Source organism: Neophocaena asiaeorientalis, unplaced genomic scaffold (assembly GCF_003031525.2).
Source record: "Neophocaena asiaeorientalis asiaeorientalis breed wild unplaced genomic scaffold, Neophocaena_asiaeorientalis_V1.1 scaffold171, whole genome shotgun sequence".
Taxonomy (NCBI): domain Eukaryota; kingdom Metazoa; phylum Chordata; class Mammalia; order Artiodactyla; family Phocoenidae; genus Neophocaena; species Neophocaena asiaeorientalis.
In genome coordinates this window covers 7,110,786-7,130,590 of record NW_020174013.1, presented here as the reverse complement: position 1 = coordinate 7,130,590, position 19,805 = coordinate 7,110,786, and the positions used below count along the sequence as shown (strand labels likewise).

The window sequence follows — 19,805 nt, the reverse complement described above, 5'->3', positions numbered from 1 at the left end:
ATTCAACATAGCTTTGGAAGTCCTAGCCATGACAATCAGAAAAGAAAAACAAATAAAACGAATCCAAATTGGAAAAGAAGTAAAACTTTCACTGTTTGCAGATGAAACAATACTATACATAAAAAATCCTAAAGATGCTACCAGAAAACTACCAGAGCTCATCAATGAATTCGGTAAAGTTGCATGATATAAAATTAATACACAGAAATCTCTTGCATTTGTAAACACTAACAATGAATGATCAGAAAGAGAAATCAAGGAAAATCACATCATAAAGAATAAAATACCTAGGAATAAACCTACCTAAGGAGACAAAAGACCTCTACTCTGAAAACTATAAGATGCTGACAAAAGAAATCAGAGATGACACAAACAGATGGAAGGATATGCCATGTCCTTGGATTAGAAGAATCAATATTGTCAAAATAACCATACTACCCAAAGCAATCTACAGATTCAATGTAATCCCTATCAAATTACCAATGGCATTTTTCACAAAACTAGGACAAAAATTCTAAATTTTATATAGAAACACAAAAATCCCTGAATAGCCAAAGCAATCCTGAGAAAGAAAAACAGAGCTGAAGGAATCACACTCCCTGACTTCAGACTACACTACAAGGCTACAGTAATCAAAACAGTATGGTACTGGCACAAAAACAGACACATAGATCAATGGGACAGCACAGAAAGCCCAGAAATGAACTCACACACCTATGGTCAATTAATCTCTGACAAAGGAAGCAAGAGTGTACAATGGAGAAAAAAACAGTCTCTTCAATAAGTGGTGCTGGGAAAACTGGACAGCTACATGTAAAAAATGAAAGTAGAACACTCTCTAACACCATACACAAAAGTAAACTCAATGAGCCACAATTACTGACCCTGCACTCTAGAGTCTGCGAGCCTGCGCTCTAGAGCCTGCAAGCCACAACTATTGAGCCTGCGTGCTACAACTACTGAAGCCCACACGCCTAGAGCCCATGCTCTGCAACAAGAAAAGCCACCACAATGAGAAGCCCACGCACCGCAACAAAGAGTAGCCCCCTCTCTCTGCAACTAGAGAAAGCCCGAGTGCAGCAATGAAGACCCAACGCAGCCAAAAATAAATAAATTAATTAATTATTTAAAAAGAAAAAGTAAACTCGAAATGGATCAAAGACCTAAATGTAAGGCCAGACACTATAAAATTCGTAGAGGAAAACACAGGCAGAACACTCTTTGACATTAATCGCAGCAATATCTTTTTTGATCCACCTCCTACAGTAATGAAAATAAAAACAAAAATAGGGGCTTCTCTGGTGGCTCAGTGGTTAAGAACCCACCTGCCAATGCAGGGGACACAGTTTTTTGTTGTTGTTATTTGTTTGTTTTTGCGGTATGCAGGCCTCTCACTGTTGTGGCCTCTCCCGTTGCAGAGCACAGGCTCCGGATGCGCAGGCTCAGCGGCCATGGCTCACGGGCCTAGCTGCTCCGCGGCATGTGGGATCTTCCCAGACCAGGGCACGAACCCGTGTCACCTGAATCGGCAGGCGGACTCTCAATCACTGTGAAACCAGGGAAGCCCAGGGGACACAGTTTTGAGCCCTGGTCCAGGAAGATCCCACATGCCGCGGAGCAGCTAGGCCCGTGAGCCATGGCCGCTGAGCCTGCGCATCCGGAGCCTGTGCTCTAGAGCCCGTGAGCCACAACTACTGAAGCCTGCACACCTAGAGCCCATGCTCTGCAACAAGAGAAGCCACCGCAGTAAGAAGCCCGCACACCGCAACGAAGAGTAGCTCCCCTCACTGCAACTAGAGAAAGCTCGCATGCAGCAACGAAGACCCAACACAGTCAAAAATAAATAAATTTAAAAAATAAAATAAACAAATGCGACCTAAGTAAACTTAAAAGCTTCTGCACAGCAAAGGAAACCATAAACAAAATGAAAAGACAACCCACAGAATGGGAAAAAATATTTGCAAAGGAAGCAACTGACAAGGAATTAATCTCCAAATTATACAAACAGCTCATGTAGCTCTATGTCAAAAAAACAAACACCACAATCAAAAAATGGGCAGAAGATCTAAATAGACATTTCTCCAAAGAAGACATACAGATGGCCAAAAAGCACATTAAAAGATGCTCAACATCACTCATCATCAGAGAAATGCGAATCAAAACTACAATGAGGTATCACCTCACACAGGTCAGAACAGCCACCATCATAAAGTCTACAAACAATAAATGCTGGAGAGGGTGTGGAGAAAAGGGAACCCTCTTGCACTGTTGGTGGGAATGTAAATTGATATAACCACTATGGAGAACAGTATGGAGGTTCCTTAAAAAACTAAAAATAGAACTACCATATGATCCAGCAATCCCACTATTGGGCATACATCTGGAGAAAACCATAATCCAAAAGGATACACGCACCCCAACGTTCATTGCAGCACTGTTTACAATAGCCAAGAAAGACATGGAAGCAACCTAAGTGTCCATCAACAGAGGAATGGGTTAAGAAGATGTGTTACATACAATGGAATATTACCCAGCCATAAAAAGAATGAAATAATGCCATTTGCAGCAACATGGATGGATCTAGAGATTATCATACTAAGTGAAGCAAGTCAGAGAAAGACAAATATATGATATCGCTTATATGTAGAATCTAAAAAAAGGTACAAACGAACTAATTTACGAAGTATAAAGAGTCACAGAGGTAGAAAACAAACTTATGGTTACCAGGGAGCAAAGGGGAGAGGGATAAACTGGGAGATTGGGATTGACATATACACACTACTATATATAAAATAGATAACTAATAAGGACCTATTGTATAGCACAGGGAACTCTACTCAATACTCTGTAATGACCTATATGGGAAAAGAATCTAAAAAAGAGTGGATACATGTATATGTATAACTGATTCACTTTGCTGTACTGCAGAAACTAACACAGCATTATAAATCAACTATACTCCAATAAAAATTTTTTTTAAAAAAGGAGAGAGAGATCATTAGGGCTGCCTCCTCAGTTTCAAAACGTGGTAGATGGATGGGGTTATTGCCTGGGTTTCAACAGGCCAGATGACTGACCTCTGCCTAAATCAAAGTGGTACTGCCCAAAGCTATGGGGGCTCTATCCTGCCCAGCAGAGCCATGGGGGCACGGCTACCTCCACCTAGATTTAGAAAGATGAAGCAACCTGGAGCCATGGGCCCACAACCCAAGCAGAGGGTCACTTCAGGGCAAGGTCGCTGAAGGGAGCCACTACCAGGGCAGTGCCAGTGAAGCCATCAGGCCACCCTTGGGGCCCCAGACTGGTAGAACCACCAGCATGCAATTGCAACCCATGAGAGCTGCTGTGTGGCTACACCCAATAAAACCATGGGAGGCGAGCATATCCCAGTGTGTCCAGAGAGCGAGACCATCCCCACACCATGCCTCAGGTGGGTCTGGAAGGTAAGACCTTTGTCCCACAGAGCAGAACATCTAATTAAAGAAGATTGTTCTCAAGCTTTAAGATTTAATGTTGTTTGTCTTCTGGGGTTTTGGACTTGCTTGGAACCTGTTACCCCTTCTTTCTCCCTTTTGGAATGAAATGTCTGTTCTATACCTGTCCCATCATTGTATTTTGGAAGCACATAATTTGTTTGATTTCACAGGATCACAGCTAGGAGGGAATTTTCTTAGAATGAATCATACTTTGAGTCTCACCCATATCTGATTAAGATGGTATTTAGAATTAAGAGTTTGAGATTAACAGATGCACACTACTATATATAAAACAGATAAAAAAACAAGGACCCACTGGATAACTAAGGGAACTATATTCAATATCTTGTAATAACCTATAGTGGAAAAGAATCTGAAAAAGAATATATATATGTGTGTGTGTGTGTGTGTTGTGTATGTGCATGTATGTATATATATATATATATCTATATATATCTGAATCACTTTGCTGTAACAGCTGAAATTAACACAACATTGTAAATCAACTATACTTCAATTTTTAAAAAATATGGTATTTATATGAAATTTTATTCTTTAGACTTTTTTTGTTTGTGTCCCCCCAGTTTCACATGTTGGAATTCTAACACCCAAAATGATGGTGTTAGAAGGTGGGACCTTTGGAAGGTCACTGGGTCATGAGAGCGGGGCCCTCACAAATGAGATTAGTGCCCTAGATCCCACAGAGCTCTCTGAGTCCTTCTACCAAGTGAGGATGTAATGATAAGTCTGCAACCCAGGAAAGTACCCTCACCCAATGTTGCTGGTGCCCTGATCTCAGATTTCCAGCCTCCAGAACTGTAAGAAATAAATTTCTGTTGTTTATGAGCACACAGTTTGTGACATTTTGAAATAGCAGCCTGAATGGACTAAGACAAGGACTATACAAGTATCTTGTCAGATTTCTCTTTCTGAAGTGTTTGCTTTTTAGTGATAACAGTGAGGGCAGAAGCCTTGTCTGTCTGCCTCACTGTTACATACCCTAATACAGCTCTTTATACATAATAGGTATTCAATATATTATAAATTATTGAATGAAATGACATCTGTAAAGCATTATGCCTGTATGAAGGATAGTAGCATTATTTTTACCACTGTCAAATAACTTTTTTTTCTGTTCCTATGGCATTTACTTTCTACCTTGTACTATTTTCACAACTATACTGTAAGTTGCTTGAAGACATATTTCATGTGTGAGTACCCTTTATATCCTCCGTAACACCATATCTTTGCACATACCAGTCACTCAGTAAAATTCTAAAAGCTTGCCAGCAAGAAATAACCTTACAAAAAATGATTTTTCCATTATTAAAAGCATTACACACACACAGCATTTCATAGGACTTGGTATATAAGGTTACAAATAAACTGAATTTGCTGGACATGAAAATTATATGGATATGAGAATACAGTGAGTTAATTAAAAGCATATGTCTAAAAAGTATTTTTGCTTTTTTAATTTAAAAGGGGTAGTCCTTGAAATATGAATATAGGGAAAAGTGGAAAGAACACTGAACTTGGAGGCAGGAAGGCCTAAATCAGAATCCAGATTTCACTACTTCTAAGCTGTGTAATGATGGGTAAGACATTTACCTTCCTGAGTCTGCATTCCTTACCTGTAAAGTGAGATAACACTTATCTCATACTATTTATGTGACGATTAAACAGGAAAGTGTCCAGCATAGTATCTAATACTTAATGGGTGTTCAATGAATATTTATACAGAAAAATTTAAAGCTGTGTATTTCTACCACATGTATTACTTTCATGAATAACTTTAAGTTAGCAAGGTTTAGTTGAAAATGAACTAACTATAGATTTAAGACACTGGGTTCTAGCTCTAATTCTACTATTTACCAACAATTTGGCATTGGGCTCTAAAATTCTTCTTAATTCCCTATTAAAATAGGGATAATATAACCTATTCTACCTACCTAACAGGAAGTTAGGAGGATAAAAAACAAAAAAAATGTAAAAGTGATGTGAAAGAGCTGTTGGTGTTTCATTAATTAGAAATATGTGGTAGCAGTTGTGGTGTTATAATTTGAATGATAAAAATAAAAGCCATGAATGTCCCAAAACAGGGGATTGTCTAAATATTTAAAGAGATACCATATATTCATTAAAAATATACATAGATGGATTAAATAATATATTGAGGCTTTGCTTCAACATAACATAGGAGAGGAGAAGTAGGTCAGGGTATAGGTGAAACAGGATTGGTCCTGAGTTAATAACCATTAAAGCTGGGTGATGTGTACCTGGGGTCCATTATAATATTCTGCTCACTTTTGTATGTTTGAAAACTTCTTTAATAAAAAGTTTTTAAAAATATGTAAATGACATACTGAAAGACACATGTAAATGAAATGTAGTATGATTAAATAATATATGTAAATATATGCTAGTTAAAAGGTCATTAGTGACTTTTGTGAGTTCAGCTGTAATGTGAGGAAGCAAGGACACAAGCTGGAATGCAAGAGCCTGAGTGAATTAAAGTGACTGATTAGGGTTAGACAGCCACCCAAAATGGCCACCATCAATTCCTTTCCTCCCTGTAAGTACATGTCACTTCTCTCACTGAGAGCTGAGGTCTCCTGTCCCTTTTCTTGACTCCGTGATGGCTTTGTGACCTGCCTTAACACACAGAATGCAATGGAAGTGACATTGTGCCATTTTGGGTCTAGCCTTTAAAACATATTTATACTTATATTTTTTCTTTTTATGAAAACACATTTATATATATTACAAATTAAATGTCTGCTGCTGTTGCAAAGCCATGGCAGACTAAGGAGTTGTTTAGGCTAAATTATTCTCCAAGGTGAAAGATTTCCTTCAGTTGTATTAATATTTCTACCCAAAATGTGATTCCATCCCACCCTATCCCAACGTATCCCCACACCACCTCAGGCTTTCAAAGTAGGCAGTTTCATGATTATGTTGGAAAAACCACTAGTTCTCTTTAGGAAAATGGGGCAATTGAAGTCTTTCTGGTTGCCTGACATTCTCCCATTTTATGGCTTATACTGGACTTACACATTTAACATCTAGCATCTTCAATGCTAAATAATTACCTAAATTCCAAGAGCTTGACTGAAAGCTTAAATTGAAAGTGCTGTTTTTTAAGTTCTAGAAAATGCTCATTCTCTAAAGAAAAATCAGTGCTGGCCATCCTAACAGTTTCAGCAGTTCCTGTTTTGATGCTCAGCTCTCCATTGCTATTTGTTTCCATCCTTTCCTTCACCAACCCCCTACCACAATGCCACCTTATATAGAGGGTTTTTTTTTGTAATTATCACCAACTCCCTAATGTTTCCTTGATACATTCTGTTTCAAGTTTTATTGTTACAATATAAAGTATTTTTACTGGTCTTTTTTTAAAAAAAGAGTTAAGGACAATCACTTGAAAGAACAGAAATTCAGTCCATAGCTTCCAAAGCATCAGAGAGGAAAAAAAGCATGGGAACAGGGAGATAATGAATACTTCATCAATATGATATATAGAAATAATACATTTATTGTGATTTCAGATACATTTAAAGAGGCCATATGTTAGGTGAGAAAATCAGTCTTAATAAATTTAAGACGGTTGAAATCACATCAAGCATCTTTTCTGACCACAATAATATGAAAACAGAAATTGATTACATGAAAACTGAAAAAATTCACAAATATGTGGAGATTAAACAACACGCTACTGAAAACCAAATGGGCCAAAGAAAAAAATCAAAAGAGAAATAAAAAAATACCTGGAGTAAATGAAAATGGACATGTAACATACCAAAATCCATGGGCTGCTGCAAAAGCAATTCTACGAGGGATGTTCACAGCAATAAATGTCTACTTCAAGAAACAAGAAAAGTCTCAAATAAACAACCTACACCTCAAGGAACTAGAAAAAGAGGAACAAACAAAGTCCAAAGTTAATAAAAGGAAAGAAAGAACAAAGATTAGAGGAGAAATAAATTGGAGACTAAAAAGACAGTAGAAAAGATCAATACACCTAAGAGTTGATTCTCTGAAAAGATAAAGAAAACTGACAAACCTATAGCTACACTCACCAAGAAAACAAGAGAGAGGACTCAAATAAAATCAGAAATGAAAGAGGAGATATTACCACTGATACCACAGAAATACAAATAATCATAAGAGACTAACTACTTTGAAAAATTACATGCCAAAAAATAGAGCAACCTAGAAGAAATGGATAAATTTGTAGAAACATACAGCCTACAAAAATTGAATTATGATGAAAAAGAAAATCTGAACAGATGGATTACTAGTAAGGAGACTGAATCAGTAATCAAAACTCTCCCAACAAACAAAAGTCCAGGACCAGGTGGCTTCACTGGTGAATTCTACCAAGCATTCAAAGAATTAATACCAATCCTTCTCAAACTCCTAAAAAACAGAAGAGGAAGGAACTCTTCCAAACTCATTTTACAAGGCCAGCATTATCCTGATACCAAAACCAAACAAGACTGTCACAAGAAAAGAAAACTATAGGCCAATGTCCCTGATGAACACAGATGCAAAACTCCTGAACAAAATATTAACAAACCAAATTCAACAATACATTAAAAGGATCATACACTACGATCGAGTGGGATTTATTCTAGGGATGCGTGGATGATTCAACATCCACAAATCAGTCCATGTGATACACCACATTAACAAAATGAAGGATAAAAATCATATGATCATGGAAATTCCCTGGTGGTGCAGTGGTTGGGAGTCTGCCTGCCAATGCGGGGGACACGGGTTCGAGTGCTGGTCTGGGAAGATCCCACGTGCCGCAGAACAAGTAAGCCCATGTGCCATAACTACTGAGCCTGCACTCTAGACCCACGAGCCACAACTACTGAGCCCATGCGCCACAACTACTGAAGCCCACACACCTGAAGCCCATGCTCCACAACAGGAGAAGCCACCGCAGTGAAGAGTACGTGCACCGCAACGCGGAGTGACCCTCGCTTGCTGCAGCTAGAAAGAGCCTGCATGCAGCAACAAAGACCCAATGCAGCCAAAAATAAATAAGTTAAAAAAATATATATATATATAACCCAGTAATTTCCAAAATATACACAGCTCATACAATTCAATATAAAAAAATGAACAACCCAATCAAAAAATGGGCAGAGACCTAAATAGACATTTCTCCAAGGGAGACATACAGATGGCCAACAGGCACATGAAAAGATGCTCAACACTGCTAATTATTAGAGAAACGCAAATCAAAACCACAATGAGTTATCACCAGTCAGAACGGCTATCATCAAAAACCCTACAAATAAATGCTGGAGAGGGTGTAGAGAAGAGGGAACCCTCCTACACTGTTCATGGGAATGTAAATTGGTGCAACCACTATGGAAAACAGTATGGAGGTTCCTTAAAAAACTAAAAATAGAGCTACCATATGATCCAGCAATCCCACTCCTGGACATATATCTGGAAAAGATGAAAACTCTAATCTGAAAAGATACATGTATCCCAATGTTCACTGAAGCACTATTTACAATAGCCAAGATATGGAAGCAACCTAAGTGTTCATCAACAGATGAATGGATAAAGAAGATGTGGGCTGTGTGTGTGTGTGTATGTGTGTATGTATACACACATACACACACACACACATATATAGGAACATTACTCAGCTATAAAAAAAGAATGAAATATTGCCATTTGCAGCAATATGGATGGACCTAGAGATTATCATACTAAGTGAAGTCAGAGAAAGACAAATATTATGATATCACTTATATGTGGAATCTAAAAAATAATACAAATGAATCTATTTACAAAACAGAAACAGACACACAGACATAGAAAACAAACTTATGGTTACCAAAGGGGAAAGGGAATGGGGGGGAGATAAATCAGGACTATGGGATTAACAGATAGACACTACCATATATAAAATAGATAAGCAACAAGGATTTACTGTATGACACAGCGAACAATATTCAATATTTGTAATAACCTATAATGCAAAAGAATCTGAAAAAGAATATATATATAGATTCTGTATATACATACACAGACACACACATATATATAACAGAAGCACTTTGCTGTACACCTGCAACTAACACAATATTGTAAATCAACTATACTTCAAAACAAACCAAAAAAACCTCCGAAGTATATAACCCAGAAGGTTTGATTCTTTTTGATATACTCTGAAAACACAAAATAAATTATTTTGTTTAGAAAGTGATTTCCATGGAAACATCCTATTAAGAAGATCTCCTCCCAAAAGACTGAATAAGTCCATCTATTTCACAATTTAATTTTTGTTTTTTTATGTTGATCAGAGCCATAAATACACATTGTGTCAACCAGTTTCATAAGATTTTTTAATAAAATAATTGTACTCTTTTGGTCAATGCTCTCATTATTTCCTTAAGTGTTCTAAATAACAGGCTTCTATTTCTGTTGACTTCTTCAGTTTAGTGATTTCCTACTTACTTCCTTCATGGAGAATGATGATTTAGCCCTTTGATCTCCTTGCCATCAACACAGGTACACTCCCGTTCTTCCAATATGTTTATATCTTACCTTTGGTTAAATCGCTGTTCTTCATTAGTATTATTGTGACTATGTATGATAGTCAAAGAGGAACCATGTAGTACACTACGGTTACTTTTTCCTTTGCTACATAACTTTTTTCCCTAAAGTGTCTTGTTCTTTTATTTACTTAGATTTCTATGAACTTAATAGTTCAACTCCAAATTCACACCACTGTCTAAATCATCTCTCAGGATGCTCATTCACATCTAATTTTCCACCAATTTCATCTTCCTGAAGCAGCTCCTAAAGCCTCTGACCTGTGTCAATACAGACTGGCTCCTCTTTCTGCCTGGGCACTGCTGTCTTCTTGGGAAGGCCCTTCAACTTCCTCCCACATTGAATCTCCTATTTACTATATCTTATGCCTTCCTCTTTTTTGGTTTACTTCTTCCTTTTAATGGAGCATATCCTTCCAGAGATTCCTCAGAAAGGTTACCAGACCCTGCATGTCTTAAAAATCTCTTTATTCTACCTTCAGATAAAATTCATAACTGGCCTCAGTACAGAATTCTGAGTTTGATGTCACTTTCCTTCAGAATTTTGAATACATTTTTTCATTATCTCCTAACTTCTAGTGTTGCTTCTGAAAAGTCCAAGCCATTCTAATTCCTGATCCTTTGTATGTGACATGTTTTTTCTCCTGGAAAGCTTGCAGAATCTTTTCTTTGGTCTATATATTCTGAACTTTCATGATGATGTGCCTTGGGGTGGAACTATTTTTATCTGTTGTGCAAGGCACTTGGTAGACCCTCTCAATCTGGAATCTTGCATCCTTCAATCCTGGGAAACCTCCGTTCATCATTTCACTGATATTCTCCCCTCTAGATTTCCTTTATCCAGAGCTTGGACATAGTGGACTGGTCCTCTAAATTTCTCTTTTCTCTCCTGTGTTCCATCTCTTCAACATCTTTCTCTACCTCCCAGGAACTTACCTTAAGTTTATATCCCAAACTCTTTATTAAATTGACTATTTCTTCTATCATGATTTAAAATTTTTGAGGGTTCTTTTTATTTCCTGAATATTCCTTGTTTCATGGATGCAATACCTTTTCTCTCTGGGAATATTAAATGATAGGATTTTATTTGTTTTGTTTCTTTTTTCCCTGCATAGGCGATATTGGTTTTTTCTGATTGGTTGTTCTCTATCTTCCATGTTAGAGGCCTTCATCAGATGTCTGGTCATTCATGAGGTGCCCACCGATGTTTAAAGGTAAGGAACTAAAAAGCTGACTAGAAGCTTTTACACATATATGGGGCTTGCTGATCATGAACTTTAATATTAGGTGATCTGGCTAGACTTTCTGTTGGAGAACCACCGATGTCAGCATTACTACCTCTTTCCACCTGGGCTGATAAGATTGCCCAGAGACTTTCAATCTCCTCCTGTAGAATTGGCTGTCAGCATTTTAGGAACCATGTAGGAGAAGAAGGCTGGGAGTGGGAGGACAAGTTCACCATTAAATATACATATTTCACTTAATTCTCTTGTTTTTGGTGAAGCAGAGTGACAGAAACCACAGCCTAGAATAAGGATTGGAGGGTCCTGATCTTCTCCCCTGGGAGCTGAATGCCCTGCACAACCCTGTAAAGACCTAGAGGGGGAAGTGAGTGTGGGGCTGGGAATAGTGGGTATTAATGGAAAACACATGGCCCTTAGAGTCAACTAACTCCCTGAAACCTTCTCACTTACCCCGTGTGCCGAATGTGCAGCAGCTAAGCATTTACTTCCTGTTAAAAAACTGAAATGTTCTTCTCTTATAATGCTGAATAAATTACTTGGAGGGCTCTAGTCCAACAACTGTGGCATTTATGGGCTCATGGTGTAATAAGCAGTCTCCCACCCACTCATTCTAAAGCAAACATTGACAGTTAACCAGCACCGACTATTTATACACAATTGTTGGTCAGCTTTTCAGATATCTCATTCTTAAATATAAGTAGACCACCAAAGATCATCAGACATTTGAGAAAAGCTTGCAACTTGAAAACAAACAAACAAACAAACATAAAAGTGGAAAATAATCTCAGAGGAAAGAAAAATAATTCAGGGAAGAGAACTTTTAAAAAATTAGAATGTGTTCAGGAACCAGGAATTTTCAAATACATTATTTCACAGTCACGTCATAAGACAGAAATCATTATCCCCATTATAAAGATTGGGAAATCGGTGTTTCAAATGAGTTTGCCTTGTGTAAGCTAATGCTCCCAGCCAGTGACATGGCTGGGATGTGAGTCTTCACATTCAGATTCCCTACGGCTCTTTTAGTTGAACCACAGCAGCTTTGGTATTTATAAACTCCATACACAGTGTATAGCTCTGCAGAACCATATGAAGATCAGTCCCAAATACGTGAAACCACAAAATCTTTGGCTGGAAAGCATTTGTCTTTATTTTTGTCCCTTGCATGCTATTCTTTTGGCCTAGGAATTTTTTATTGGTAACTTAAAATCATTAACATTCATAATAGGAACAACTTTAAGTTGCACGTTCTCAAGAAACCTATTGCAGAAGGAAACACAGGGACACAGGTATGACCAAGAGAGGCTAAATTTAGAATTTGAGATTCTAACCAAATTCTACCTAAGTAGTCTCTCCCCAGATTTGGGGTTTATTATTTACTTACGTAGCATTGGTTGTGGCAGGGATCACGAATACCCCATAACAGAAACTCAATAAATGTGTGTTGAACAAATAAAAGAAAGGAAAAAATAATGAATGAATGGATGAAGGTTTCAACTCTTTCCAAATAATTATTTAAAAGCAAAGATACATTTTGATAAAACAAAATCACTAAATTTTCACAATCTATGTTAAACATCATAAATACCAAACATTTCACACTGCATAAATGTAAATACACATTAAGTATATCCAATAAAGTTTAGAACACTTTAAAATCAGTTTAGGGACTTCCCTGGTGGCACAGTGGTTAAGAATCCGCCTGCCAATGCAGGGGCCACGGATTCAATCTCTGGTCCAGGAAGATTCCACATGCCGCAGAGCAACTAAGCCCGTGTGCCACAACTACTAAGCCTGCACTCTAGAGCCTGCGAGCCACAACTACTGAGCCCACGTGCCTAGAGCCTGTGCTCCGCAACAAGAGAAGCCACCACAATGAGAAGCCCGCACACCGCAACAAAAGAGTAGCCCCCGCTCACCGCAACGAGAAAGTCCGTGCACAGCAGCAAAAACCCAATGCGGCCAAAAATAAATTAATTTTAAAAAATCAGTTTAGGGCTTCCCTGGTGGCGCATCCAAAAAAAAAAAAAAAAAAAAAAAAAAATCAGTTTAAACATAAGCATTGGATGAAAAGCAATACTTTGTTTTTCGAGTGATTGTTTTTATAATCATTCAAACTGGGCAATAACTTTGCAAAATACTAAAAGTGAAAAAAAAGCAATGCAGGAAATACCCATTAAGTTTTTACTTTCACAATGTAGACTGTAATGTAAAGCTTGGGTCAATTCCACAGCCAATCCATACTAAGTCAGTAAAAGAAACCTGAAATGATCCATATCAGGCTTTGGACAAAAATAAGTCTTTTATGAACAGGCCACTAATACAATAATAAAATGAAGAAGCAAATTCTAAGCCTGGTGCTTTGATTTACCACAGTGAAAGTGCCCTCTGTAGCCAGAGGGAAATCTGCCACTGGTCCAGATTTTACACACACACACACACACACACACACACACACACACACACAGAAACACATACATACATAACACCACCATACGTAACACTCAGTGATCTCATTGTTCCATGCATTGTATACAGATAAACTTATTTAATGAATTGGTTACTACAGGCAGAGTACTTTAGAACCTTCAAACTCATTGATGTGGACAGAAATTCCTCATTAAGTATCTCTCTTCTTGACTTTCCCCCATAGAACCCATGAAAGACGTTATCACCATTTAAAAATTTTGTTATTAAAAATAATATCCTCAGTCAATAGCCCAAAAATGAAATTTAAATTAGCCTGAAAAATCTCATTATTAGTATATGTATAATTTTCACTGGGCACTGTGAAATATTAGGTGGGGCAAAAGAGTAACAGGGCATGTGTGGTTTAAATAGGGCAATCACAGTGGTGACTGGACCGTTACATGAAAGCAAATACAATGCTATCCAGATACTCCTTATTCCTAGACGAGAATCCTAGACCACCTCAGGCGAATCATATTCACAAGAAGAAGGTCAAGTGGCAGGAACTTCCAGACAGAAATGCTGTATCAGGTAAAGGCAGCATTAGGCTATGTGGTCCATGCTGATGCCCAAAGGGAAAATTCATATTTTTCACCTTTTCCTTTTCACTGAAAATCTAACCTGTAGGAAATAACATTCACTTCAACTGAAAAAGAAACTTTCCCTTTCCCTCCCTGACTCCGAAAATGAACTAGTAATATGGTAAAGTAGGAAAATTACTTAAATCTCAGCTTCTCTAAAGAGTTTATGTTTGGCATACTAGAGATATTTCCAACACCATTCCTTAAATTCCTCTAAAGACCTCTCCCACTTACAGCAGGACTTGCCCAAGACTTCAATAAGGCCTTTTTCTTCACAAGCTTCAATATTCGAAGTTACTTGGAAATTGTAATGGAAAAAACAAATAGGTGAAAAAAATAGTTTAAAAAAATCCCACGTATTCTCCTAATCCGTCTCCAAAATTATACAATGTATATATAATTGAAATCCATCTTGAATTATAAACACTCTGAGATCCTCTCATACATTTTTCCTAAAACAATTCAGAAAGATGTCTCCCACCAATCTATAATTACATTAGTTTAAGTCATCTCCTTGTACACTTAACCAGTGTGTCCAGTCAGAAGGATACAGGAAAATAATAATGAGTTACTTCTACGTGCCACGCACTCTTTTAGCTGCATCACAAAAAAAGCATGAAAGATCTAAGGTTTCATGCCAACTCTGCTATTTGCTAGCTGTGTAATATTGGGCCTACTATTCAAATGCTCTCAGTCTTAATGTCAGCATCTGTAGATTGTGGGTAATAATAGTTATGTCATAGAGTTACTGTAGGGTTGAAACTAGCTAATGGTTGTAGTCAAGGCTTAGGAACCATAGTTAGCACCTAGTGTTAGATGCCTCAAATCAGTGCCAAGAAAACAGAACTAAGAACAAGAACTGTAGCAGAATGGAAAAGTTGGACAGAATTTCTGGCAAAGAGCTGAGGAATCAAATTAATATCCCCTCAAGAATCTTCAGACTTAGGCCTGCACCCATCTGGAGGGAAGGTAAGGAGAACTATTAGGAAGAAGCCTTGGGGCAGACTGGTTCTCACACAAAACTAAAGGTTACAGATGGGACCAGACTATCCTCTAGAACGCAACAGGTGACTCAAGTCGTGTTGGCACGCAGAAGCAGTGCAAGAGGGTTTGCTTTGAAAAATACATAATATTATGTAAACTGTTACTACTACATCCATAAATGCATCCTAACTTATGCAGATGTGTGCTGCCAAGCAGAGATGGAGTTACATGCTGTGTGGCTGAACAGAGAAGACAGAATAGGTGAGTAGGTAAGAATATCAGAGAAAGCAAAGAATGTGGTAACAAAACTATATTAGAGATGCCATACAGGGTGACAGCTAAGCATTCAAGCTCTAAAAACAAAATGCCTATTTTCAAATCTTGGCTCCACCACTTACATTTCAGCATGAACTCAGGCAAGGTAAATAAATAACTTTTATGTGTCTTAGTTTCCTCCTGTGTAAATATGAATAATATTAATAGCTACCTCATAGGGTTGTTATAAGGATTAAAAAGTTAATATATGGGCTTCCCTGGTGGTGCAGTGGTTAAGAATCCGCCTGCCAATGCAGGGGACACAGGTTCGAGCCCTGGTCCGGGAAGATCCCACATGCCGTGGACCAACTAAGCCCGTGCGCCACACCTACTGAGCCTGCACTCTAGAGCCCAAGCCACAAATGCTGAGACCACATGCCACAACTACTGAAGCCCACGTGCCTAGAGCCTGTGCTCCACAATGAGAGAAGCCACCACAATGAGAAGCCCGCACACTGCAATGAAGAGGCAACTAGAGAAAACCTGAGGACAGCACCGAACCCAACACAGCCAAAAATAATTAAAAATAAAAAAGTTGATATACATAAAGCACTTAGAACATTGCCTGGCACATGGTAAGCATCATTTTCCTAATCTGAAAAATGGGAACAATAAAACTTATTAATTCATAGATTGTTATAAGAGCTAAATAAATCATATCTGTAAAGTGCTTAGTACATAATAAATCAATATTTGGTATTTTTATTAAAACATGGGTGGGTACAAAAAATAATTTTTAATCCAGAGAAAAATATTTCATAGTGGAAAATAACAGAAAATATCATGAAAAGTGTTATTCCCATTTTGGTGTTGACTTTATTTACTGGGAAACCATGAGTAAATTTGGCATGCTTATCCTCTTTCCACTGTATGAAACACATCTGAATCATTCCATCTCTGAGATCTGTCAAAGGATTTAAGACAGATACAAATTACGGAAGACAAAAAAGAAGAAGGAGAAGGAGGAGGAGAAGGAGAAGGAGAAGGAGAATAAGAAACCACAAATAAAACAGCAATTCTGAAATAATATTCCTCTGTGAATTCCTCTATAATTCCTCTGTGAATATTCATTCACTGACAAAAAAGAAAATTTAATAACATAAATTAATCACCAAAAAACTATTTACAACTTTACTTACAAAGAAAACGACACTTTTAAAATTTACAAAATGGGCACTCATAAAGAAATTTGTTACGATAAGCCTTCTGAAGAACAAAACAAATGTTGGCATTAAATTAAGAATTTAAAAGTCAATTAATTGGAACCCAAATAGGCATAACTTCTTATAATGTCCATAATGAAACCAAGAGAGTAAGTAGTCAACGGAACCAAGAAAATTTTGAGGAGGCTGTGGTCAACAGCAGGCCAACTGTTGAGAGGCTAAGGCACCTGGGATACCTAGGAAGTGTCCAGTGAGGTTTAGAGGCAAGGTTATAATTGGTGATATTGACAAAATCATTGCATACGGGATTGGGATTGTGGAAAATACCAGATAAATCACAGTACAACCCAGGAAATGATTTTTTTTTCTCTTCTTTTTTTTTTTTAAATCATGAAACAGCTTTATTGAGAGGTAGGCATGTAACCTAAGGATTTGTGCCTATCTATCTATATATTTTTTTAACATCTTTATTGGAGTATAATTGCTTTACAATGGTGTTTTAGTTTCTGCTTTATAACAGAGTGAATCAGCTATACATATACATATATCCCCATATCTCCTCCCTCTTGCATCTCCCTCCCACCCTCCCTATGCCACCCCTCTAGGTGGTCACAAAGCACCGAGCTGACCTCCCTGTGCTATGCGGCTGCTTCCCACTATCTATCTATTTTACATTTGGTAGTGTATATATGTCCATGCCACTCTCTCACTTCATCCCAACTTACCCTTCCCCCTCCCCATGTCCTCAAGTCCATACTCTACATCTGTGTCTTTATTCCTGTCCTGCCACTAGGTTCATCAGAACCTTTTTTGTTTTTAGATTCCATATATATGTGTCAGCATATGGTATTTGTTTTTCTCTTTCTGACTTACTTCACTCTGTATGACAGTCTCTAGGTCCATCCACCTCACTACAAATAACTCAATTTCGTTTCTTTTTATGGCTGAGTAATATTCCATCGTATATATGTGCCACATCTTTTTTATTCATTCGTCTGTCGACGGACACTTAAGTTGCTTCCATGTCCTGGCTATTGTAAATAGTGCTGCAATGAACATTGTGGTACATGACTCTTTTTGAATTATTGTTTTCTCAGGGTATATGCCCAGTAGTAGGATTGCTGGGTCATTTGGTAGTTCTATTTTTCATTTTTTATGGAACCTCCATACTGTTCTCCATAGTGGCTGTATCAATTTACATTCCCACCAACAGTGCAAGAGGGTTCCCTTTTCTCCACACCCTCTCCAGCATTAATTGTCTGTAGATTTTTTGATGATGGCCATTCCCACTGGTGTGAGGTGATACCTCATTGTAGTTTTGATGTGGGAAATGATTTTCATAGAGAGAGGAGCAAAAGACAAAGCATGAGTCACTAACTTTGAGTTAGGATAAGCTTCTCCAACTTGGAGATATTCAAACTGGGATTTTTTTTCAAGTTATAATTTTTATTCTAATAGTGATAAATAAAGAAAATTGATATTGGGGATTCATTCCACAAATCCTATTACTGGGTCACCCTATGGCCCAAAGTGAGTAGGATAACTTTAATCTTTCCATCTAACAGCTGTTAATACACAAAAATTTATGATGATACATATGAAAGGTTAAACCGAATGATGTTTTACTGGATTTTATTACAATTCTTCTGTGCTAAGAGACTCTTAGCTACCAATGAAAGTAAGATTTAACACAATTTTTGGAGATGTTAAAAATCTCCAAAAGGATTTTTCTCCACCCTAAAAGGATTACACAGACTAGAGTTTAAGAAACCACCTATAAATTCTTCTGATCAGTTCTGAATGACCATTAATACCATTTGTCCATCCATCCAGACAGCACTGTCCAACAGAAATATAATGTGAGTTGCATATATAATTTAAAATTTTCTAGTACCCGTATTTTAAAAGTTTAAAAAAGGTAAAATTAATTTTACTATTTTCCATTTAATCTAATATCCAAAATATTATCATTTCAACATGTAATCAATATACAATTATTGCTTAGGTATTTCGCATTCTTTTTTTCATACTAAATCTTTGAAATCCGGTGTGTATTTTCCATTTCCAACACATCTCAATTTGAACTAGCCTAATTTCCAGTGTTCACCAGCCACTTGAGGCTAGTGCCTGCCACATTGGACAGTGCAGGTCTAGAATCCAAGTTCTCTGGAAATAGGAACATGCATAGTCTCATTCACAGATGAAACTGTAGCATTAAGAACAGTGTCTGGCACAAAATCAGTCCTCAATGAATATTTGTTGAATGAATAAACAAACGAATTAATCTATCAGTTTTATACACATATATTTTTTTTACATCCTATGACATAAATGAAATTTTAATTACATGATTGGAACTATTAAGAGAAGCACAGAATTATATTAATTCAATTCTATAGTTTAATGATACATAGTCAACACAAATTCCTAAATAGGTGTATACTTCCAAATACAGTATAAACACATTTTACTATCAACAGGGAATGAACAATAATCACTTTAAAGATGATTTTCCTAAACATTTAGTAGATCAAAATGTTGTCACACTACTCTAGTAAAATCAAGTAAATTATAGCTGTTCTCTCTGGAATGAATGAACTCCACATTCATCAAATACACACAATTCTTACATAGCCCACTACTATTTGCAAAGAAGTGTTTTTTGTCTTAATGTCCAATCCATTCTAAAACTGGCAAAATACCCTGAGAAAAGCATAGTTCAAAAAGAGACGTGTACCACAATGTTCATTGCAGCACTATTTACAATAGCCAGGACATGGAACCAACCTAAATGTCCATCAATAGATGAATGGATAAAGAAGATGTGGCACATATATACAATGGAATATTACTCGGCCATAAAAAGAAACAAAATTGAGTTATTTGTAGTGAGGTGGATGGACCTAGAGTCTGTCATACAGAATGAAGTAAGTCAGAAAGAGAAAAACAAATACCGTATGCTAACGTATGTATATGGAATCCTAAAAAA

At 37.2% G+C, this 19,805-nt stretch overlaps 1 protein-coding gene across 5 annotated transcripts in view; it reads right to left on the bottom strand.

Moving 5' to 3' along the window:
- The window catches only part of PLEKHH2 (pleckstrin homology, MyTH4 and FERM domain containing H2), a 107,741-nt gene that overhangs the window by 79,860 nt on the left and 8,076 nt on the right, over positions 1-19,805 (bottom strand). The window lies entirely within an intron of this gene.